Below are 8767 nucleotides of genomic sequence, written 5' to 3'. Positions count from 1 at the left end.
GCACAGTGGTGCATGCCTGTAGGCCCAACTCCTCTGGAGGCTAAAGTCATAGGATCGCTTGAGTCCAGGAGGTTGAGGGTACAGTGAGCCGTGATCATGCCACTGCACCCTATCCTGGGTGACACAGCAACACCCTATCTCAAAAGATAAAATAAAATAACCCAATATGGTCTCTAATACCATATCATATCCTCTTGAATGAATCCAGGGTTTTTTAGAGAGATGGCTAATTGCAGCTAATAGTCAAAGAATGTGCAAGATGAATGCCACACCAGAAAGTAAGACACTATCAATTACTTCTAGGGTCATGTCAAACAGTGGGAATTTCATAGTATCAAATGCTTACATTAAAAAAGAAGGTACTCTAGTTATTAATCTAAGGTTCTTATTAAAGAAATTTGGAAACCAGGAAAAACAAAAGAAAGAAATTAGGTAAACAAAAAAGGAACTTATGTCTAATACAAAAACAGGAAATAAAATATGAGAGATAAGAACATAAATTGGGCCGGGCGCGGTGGCTCAAGCCTGTAATCCCAGCACTTTGGGAGGCCGAGACGGGCATATCACAAGGTCAGGAGATCGAGACCATCCTGGCTAACATGGTGAAACCCCGTCTCTACTAAAAAATACAAAAAACTAGCCAGGCGAGGTGGCGGGCGCCTGTAGTCCCAGCTACTCGGGAGGCTGAGGCAGGAGAATGGCATGAACCCGGGAGGCGGAGCTTGCAGTGAGCCAGGATCTGGCCACTATACTCCAACCTGGGTGACAGAGCGAGACTCCGTCTCAAAAAAAAAAAAAAAAGAACATAAATTGATACAGTGATAATGAAAAATGAGAAACAAGTAATAAAAGCAATTTTTTTGAAAAAATAATCAATAAAATCGACAAATTTCTAATGAGATTGATCCAGAAAAATGGGAGAAGATATAAATCACCAATATTGAGCATGAAAGAGAGGAAAACAGTGAAGATGGAATGATGGACTCATTCTGTATGGAACCATGTTTCTAGATACATCATACATAGAACTATGATTTTAGAAACAATTGTCAAAATTTATAGAACTGTACACCACAAACTGTACATCACTTTAAGTAAATTTTAAAAAGCAACTAAAATGTGGGAAAGGGGAAAGATCCAAATGAAATGCATGTATGAAAAGTAGAATCAAATTGTACTATAAATGAAATATATACACTTACAGGAAAGAGAGAGAGAAGTTGATCCAAGTTGCTTTGTGGGGGGAATAAAATGCTTTGAAATGATGCAATGAGATGAAAGAACATAAATAACTTTACACACACATTGTACTCTAGTTGGTAAGCTTGTTCTACATAAGTCTGTGAAATATAAATGGCATGTATGTATAATTAATATACACAGGTTTACCAGCTCTGTACCCTAAGAGTGTTGTGGAAAGTCAGGGACCCCCAATGGAGGGACCGGCTGAAGCCGCGGCAGAAGAACATACATTGTGAAGATTCCATGGACATTTATTAGTTCCCCAAATTAATACTTTTTTAATTTCTTACACCTGTCTTTACTGTAGTCTCTGAACATAAATTGTGAAGATTTCATGGACACTTATCACTTCCTCAATGAATATCCTTGTGATTTATTATGCCTGCCTTTACTTTAATCTCTTAATCCCTCAGGACCCTGTGATTATATCAACTGCACAAATTGTTTGTAGAGCATGTGTGTTTGAACAACATGTAATCTGGGCATCTTAAAAAAAGAACAGGATAACAGCAATGTTCAGGGAACAAGAGAGGTAACTTTGAACTGGCTGCCAGTGAGCCGGATGGAACAGAGCTATATTTCTCCCCTTTCATAAGCAAGTAGGAGAAATATAGTTGAATTCTTTTTCTCAGGAAGGAACATCCCTGAGAAAGAGAAGGCACCCTGAAGGTAGGCTTATAGACGGCCCCTTTTTAAGGTGTCCCGTCTTTTATGGTTGAAGCCGAAGGGATGAAATAAGACCCAGTCTCCTATAGTGCTCCCAGGCTTATTAAGTGGAGGAAAATTCCCATCTAATAAATTTTGGTTAGACAGGTTATCTGCTCTTAAACCCTGTTTCCTGATAAGATGTTATCTACGACAATGCATGCCGAAACTTCATTAGCAATTTTAATTTCACCTCCTCCGGTGGTCCTGAGATCTCGCCCTGCCTCCATTTGCTTTGTGATATTGTATTACCTTGTGAAGTATGTGATCTTTGTGACCCACACCATATTCGTGCACGCCCTCCCCTTTTGAAAATAGTTAATAAAAACTTCTTGCTGGTTTTATAACTTGGGGAACATCATGGATCCTGCCGACATGTGATATCTCCCTCAGACACCCAGCTTTAAATCTCTCTCTTGTGCTCTTTCCCTTTATTTCTCAACCCAGCCGAGACACTTAGGAAATAGAAAAGAACCCACGTTAAACATCGGGAGCGGGTTCTCCTGATATAAGAGAGTAAAGACACAGTTATTATTATATTTTACATTTCACCTTGTGAAATGTAAAAAAGTAAAAGAATTTCTCAAAAAAACTTATAGTGAATTCATATTTGAAGTTGTTATTTCAATATAGGGAAGCATGATTCTAAATAGAAGTTCAGAAATGTAGAACGAAAAAATGAATAATGAAAATTGTATGCATATATGTATGTTTAAATTACATTTCACCATATTTATGATGTAATCAAGAAAGTTTTTTTTTGTTTTGTTTCTGAGATAGGATTCCATTCTGTCACCCAGTCTGGCACCATTTCAACTCACTGCAACCTTTGCCTACCAGGTTCAGGAGATCCTCCTGCTTCAGCCTCCAGAGTAGTTGGCAGTACAGGCAAACATCACCACACTTGGCTAATTTTTTTTGTAATTTTTTTGTAGCAACAGGGTCTCACTATGTTGCCCAGGCTGGTCTTGAACTCCTGAGGTCAGGCAATCCACCCGCCTTGGCCTCCCAATGTGCTGGGATTACAGGCATAAGCCACCATCCCTGGCCAAGAAAATTAAAATAAAACAAATTCCTTGATCCTTCCAGGCATTCAAAAGGAGATAAAAATGCCAGTTAATGTTAGAGTTTGATAAATAGGTTGATTGTTGTTAATTTCTAGAGTAATTATCTAAAGAATATCAAAACTGTATGGTACAAACTGCCAATAAAGTATGAAATTGAAAAATCAGATTCACAATTTAAATAAAGAAAAACAAAGAGAAAAAACATCAAGCAGGAAGGAAAAATGTACTGAATAAAAGTATGCGTAGAAAAGTCCTAATTATAGGTGAAAGGACTAATAAATACAGGTGCATTAAAACCATGGAATTCTGTTTATCAAAAGACATGCCTGTGGTTAAGTAAGTTGACTAAATCACTTTAGGCAAGAGAGAAGAGGAGAAATGCTTGGGGCAGAGGGACCTAAAATGTAGATGTTCTGGTTTGGGCGGACAAGATGTTTCTTGATGGATTTAAAGAAATATCAAAAGGCTGGTTGAGGCAGATTTAAAGAGAGTACTACAAGTAAGTAATAAAAAATGAGAACAGAAATTAACAGAGAGCTAGACCAAGCCAATTTTTTGTTTTTTGTAAGGATTTTGCCTTGCATTTTGAAATATGAAAACTGAGGCTTCACCATTGATGTTAGCACCCTGTATGCCATTGAAACATAACAGATGTTACAGCACAATTGGTGGTGGTGTGTAGGTGGGTGGGTGAGGAGAAGGAGTAGTAAGAATATCACAAAAACCTGACTGGAGATTTAGAAAGGAATAAAGTGAACTGAAGACAGTGAGTACTGATGACTCTTCTAAGAGCTTTTGATATAAAAGAAGTGGAGAATTAGGGTCCTGGCTCCGATGTAATTGCTTTTTCCTTTTACTGAGAGAAATTGATATGAGTTAAGAAGGAATTACTAAGGCAGATAGCAAGGGTAAGGGAGTCTTCGATAAGGCTTTTCTTTTTAATGAAAAGCAGCCCCAAATCATTTTCTAACAAAGAGCAGCCTGCAAACTGGGAGCTTGCATGAGCAAATGCCAGCAGGAACTCAGGACTGGATATTTTCAAGATGGTGGCTCCATCTTCCCTTCTCTGCCAGCCTTTTGTGCTGTAAGCAGCAGACAAAATGGGCCCTATCAACTGGAAAGTCCATTTGCATAAGAAGATTAGGTTGGGGCCACGAGTCTTCCCTGTCCACTACGTAAATGTCACACATTATCAAACCAATCTATGAGCCCTATGTAAATCAGACACTGCCTTCTCAAACTGGGCTATAAAATTCGAGGCATTTGCAGCCAGATGGCCCTTTCAAATCAGACTCCTTGCTCTATAGAGTAAGCTGTTTCTCTTTCTCTTGTTTACTACCTATTAAACCTCTGCACCTAAACTCCTCGTGTATGTGCTTGTCTTAAATTTTCCTGGTTCGGATACCCCAGACAACATAGTCACTTCAAAATAACAGATTAATCTGCATGTTTATGTTTTTCTTTGTCAACATTCAGCTGCAAGGATAAGTACACTGAGAAAGGAGCAGACTTAATAAGGATTGTTCTTTTTTTTTTTTTTTTTTTTGATGTTTCAAAAATTATTTGTATTGTTACATTCCAAAGAGGACACAGGAAGAAAAAAGCCAGTTGTCCAATAATGGTTATACCTTTCAGAAGAGGCAACCACAACTCCAGCCCTAGTTCAAAGCTGCACACATTGGAGTTCAAACAGTTGCCTCTCAACAAGACCGGAAATGCTGACAAATGTGTATACATTATCAATCCAGGAAGGCTCGGGTTTAAACTAAAATTTCTTTATTGCAAGTGTCCAAGTCCTTGGGATTTGTCCTTAAAGGTACTAGAAGATGACGAGTAAGAGCACACACTAGACCAAGACTATGTCTGGTCTTTAGAGTAAACTAGCAAATGGCCAGTGTGTTCTACAATGCATTGCATCAGACATCACAGTACATGAAGAAAATCTGCTTTTTGTGAAAAGCCACCAGGCATTTCAGATCCAGTTTACTATGAAGTGCAGACATAGCAGATACCCAGATAAGACAGTCAGTGCAAAAGTCAAATGGGTAAGCCAACTCTTTGATGAGGCTGGCTACTCTGCAAAATATAAATGAAACTCAAAAATAGAAGGTAAGGTCTATTTACAAAAGTTTGTTTAGTAAAGTGACTTGAAAAAAGTTTTAACCACTTCCCAGGGATCCCTCCCCTCTGCCACCAAAAAAACAAACAAACAAAACAACAACAAAACCCTGAAAATTATCTTGAAAATCAAGTGAAAACTATGTGGTGAAAAAGAGAGTGCTTGTTCCAGGTAAAGGACTTCAAGATAATTTACAGGCAGATTTATTTTTATTAGTAAAAGTAACAAATAGGAAAAGATTTATTGGCTGACTTTGAGCTGTGCGCTTTTAAAATGTCTCCATTATTACATTAACAAGAAAAAGAAAATCAAGCATGTTTTTGCTTCCAGTTTTGAATCTTTCAGCAACAGTTGGTGAAATCAACAGGGTATTAAAATGAAACCCAGCAAAACCCAGTCAATTATTTCCAGTTGTCTGCCTGTTTCTTTCTAGTCACCTCCAATTCAACTCCCAATTAGCTGAGGACAACATGTCGGTCAAAGACAGACTTCCGGTGCTCTTGGACTTGAAGCTTCCAGCGCTGCTGGGCGTATTCTACCTTGCTCAGGACGTTGGCTCGACTGCGGGAGCGGGCTAGCACATGGTGTTCATTTGCAAAAGGCTGGTGATCCCCAATATCATCATCACTCTGTATCAACTGTGAGTGTCCAAAGAGGCGCCTCTTCAGTATGGGTTCAACCAGAGTAAGATATACCATGTACAGAAGTAGAAGGCCCAAAATGGAGAGAGAAATTATAATGGTAACCTTGATTGTGACAGAGCTTCTCTCTTCGTATTTGCATTCACAGAGTAGACAGTATGCTTCTACATCAGGCCCCTGCACAGACATAGGCTCCACAACACGAAGGCAATCACACTCTTTCTGAGATATGTTCTTATTATAAATATGCACAGAATTTTCTTTTTAGGGAGGGCAGATACATTTACATCTGACATCCTCGAAATTCTTGGCGGCGTCTGACAGCTGCGCCAGCAGCAGCACTGACAGCACCAGGCACTACAGGCTGAGCAAAGAGCCAAGCCGAGGAAGGCCTCCCCACAGGGTCGCCATCGCTGGGGGCCGGGCGGTCCCACAGCCAGGTGCCTCCGCGACCAGCTCCCAGCTCGGGCTTAGGCTCAGGCTCAGGCTCAGGCTCAGGCTCCGAACCCGGCTGAGGATCCTCCGCCCACACTTCCGTAGGATTTTTCTTTAGCTAAATATTTAAAACGAAGGTGCAAGTATTTTAGGGTATACATAAATGAAGTGAGGACATAAGGCTTTAAGAGACACTGAAAAAGTGGAACAGTTCAATGAATTATGGGTCCTTGTGGGGTCATAGTTTTCTTGGTGTGGAGTTAATGCATGTTATCGTTGCAGAACTTTCTCCTTAGTCCAGCTAAAACCAGGTTCTTGTCACGCAACCAGGAAAGTTTAGACTCGAAGACACATAGAAAGGTGAGTAGCAGAATTTACTGGGCAAAAGGAAAAACGAAAAATAAAATACTCAGCAAAGTGTGATAGAGTCCTGCTAGCCAGCCCTCCACCTCGCAGATTGATTCCCAGGTCACTACAGGAGCTGAAGAGAGCAGGCTCCTCCCCTGCATAAGGCGGGAATTCCCCATGGCTCCATACATTTCCCCCAGTGCACACGTTGGGCTCCAGTGCACTCTGGGCACGCACAGAAAAGCCCTGGGCAGGTTCCCTCATCTGCCCAAAAGTATCTGGTGTAAACACTTGTGGGGCAGGTGGGAGATTCTCTGGGGACTCCTTTTTATCTGCCTAGCTATTTGGCTGTCTCATTATCAGCTGAAAAGATAAAAAGGGATAGTTGGAGATACTTGAAATTGAGATTTTACTGGTGGCACAGTTATTGGTAATGAAAAAATATTTTTTATGACGACAGGAAATACACATATATGTGTGAAGACAAGATCATTGCAAGAGAGGTATTATTATCCTGCATCCTTGAATATTAAGGTCATAATGAGGTCATCTATGAGGATACTGAAGTCACTGAAACTGATGACACAGTGCTGGGTTCGTAACAGTGAGCCAGGGGCAAAAATCTTCGAGGAAAAGAAGGGAGTGGCCTGAGACTGCAAATATTGTTGCAAATATGTGGAATAAGGAGAATGAATTATAATGTTGGTTGTTTACCAATAATAGTATATTACCATTTTGGAAAAGCCTTGAGAAAATAGAAAATCAGATATAAATTTTGACAAGAAAGTTTTTGATTAGGCAGTAAGACACCAATATTTAGTTATTAGTCAGTGGACATTCATGTAACTATAAAGTATGGCAAGCATTTGGTAAACTTTGCTTTTCCCTATCAGGGGCATACAACAAATTGCCATTTATGAAGATGACAACTAGATTCATAACTAGATAGCAAAGAGCTATTTCATTATATAAATAAGAATTGAAAGAACCAAAGTAGAGCTGAGTCCACAAAAGGGAAGTAGGAAAGCACTTAGAAAAAATCTTAATTATACATATTTTTCCATGTGGTTGTTTGGTTAAAGCTGTTATTCGTTAGTGCCTCAATATGGGGAAATAAATTAGTGATTTCTAAAGGACTTCAGCCTTGTATTAAGTGATAACTTTACTAAATACTCATCTTTATTATTTTTAACCTAATAAATGCACCTATTGTATAACAGCTTCTCATTATTTCGTATACACTCTTGCTTTTATCATATTCAACAGTATCCAATTCTCTTTCAGAAGTACAGCTTTACAGGTAAAATTAAAAAGCTGGGAATGGCTGCTATTTACTATATCTATCATATGCAAATTAAGCCATAAGGAGTAGTAAAACAAATGGCAGTTTTACACTGAATAAATCTTGAAGCTAAAGAAAGCTGGGAATAAGAACCATGGAATTTGCTTAGGTGGTTAAAGTGATTAAGGTTAACGCCCTCTGTATGCATTACAAACTCTGTCTAGTGATCTGTGTTTGAGTACAGAGTAATCTAATGAATCAATCAGATCCTACATTTCAGCTCAGCTGGTGGAGGGAGAACAATAAAACTTGTGGGACAAAATTGTTCTATTGATCTCAACTTAATCTTATCTCGCCTGCAGTATCTCCTGATCACTGGGTGTCTACCCCTGCAGGACTGTTGCCCTAAAGTAATGACAGCTGGGGTTATTAGGTCAACAATGCTTGCTAGCTCTCTCATTAAGTCCTGTCATCCATTATCAGAATACAGCCATCAAAAACATGACAGCAAGCACTTCTCATGAGTTTGAACCATTCTATAAGAAAAACATAGCTGAATATGCACACACACACACACACACACACACACAACAAACACACATACGCACATTTCCTAGTCTAGGTTTATTGATAGGAAAAGAGATTTGGTGCCAAGTCATGTAAGAAAAAATATCTAATTCCCTCTTTCCCATCGATCAAATTAGAATTGCAGGAGTCAGAAGTTGAAAACGTAGATGCCTTCTTACTTTCTGTTTTTTAAAATCACTTTATTCAAGACATTGATTATCATTTTAAAAGGAAATAGGAGCTCATTTCAGTGACAGTATGACCTTCAATAATGCCAGACTCCTGCTGCCTCTAAAATGGCTTTTATGTTTCAAGGGGATTTTTTTTTCTTTCTTCAACTAAGATTTAAAACTACAGTTGT

The 8767-nt window shown here is 39.1% G+C and overlaps 1 pseudogene; it reads right to left on the bottom strand.

The window, feature by feature from the left end:
* Window positions 1-5588: 5588 nt before the first annotated feature.
* On the bottom strand, window positions 5589-6185 carry LOC108544984 (transmembrane protein 9B pseudogene; annotated as a pseudogene).
* Window positions 6186-8767: the final 2582 nt, after the last annotated feature.

The sequence above is a fragment of the Rhinopithecus bieti genome, unplaced genomic scaffold, assembly GCF_001698545.2.
Source record: "Rhinopithecus bieti isolate Rb0 unplaced genomic scaffold, ASM169854v2 scaffold_28485, whole genome shotgun sequence".
Lineage (NCBI taxonomy): Eukaryota > Metazoa > Chordata > Mammalia > Primates > Cercopithecidae > Rhinopithecus > Rhinopithecus bieti.
The sequence above is the reverse complement of the archived record's forward strand: the minus strand, read 5'-3'. Positions and strand labels throughout refer to the sequence as shown.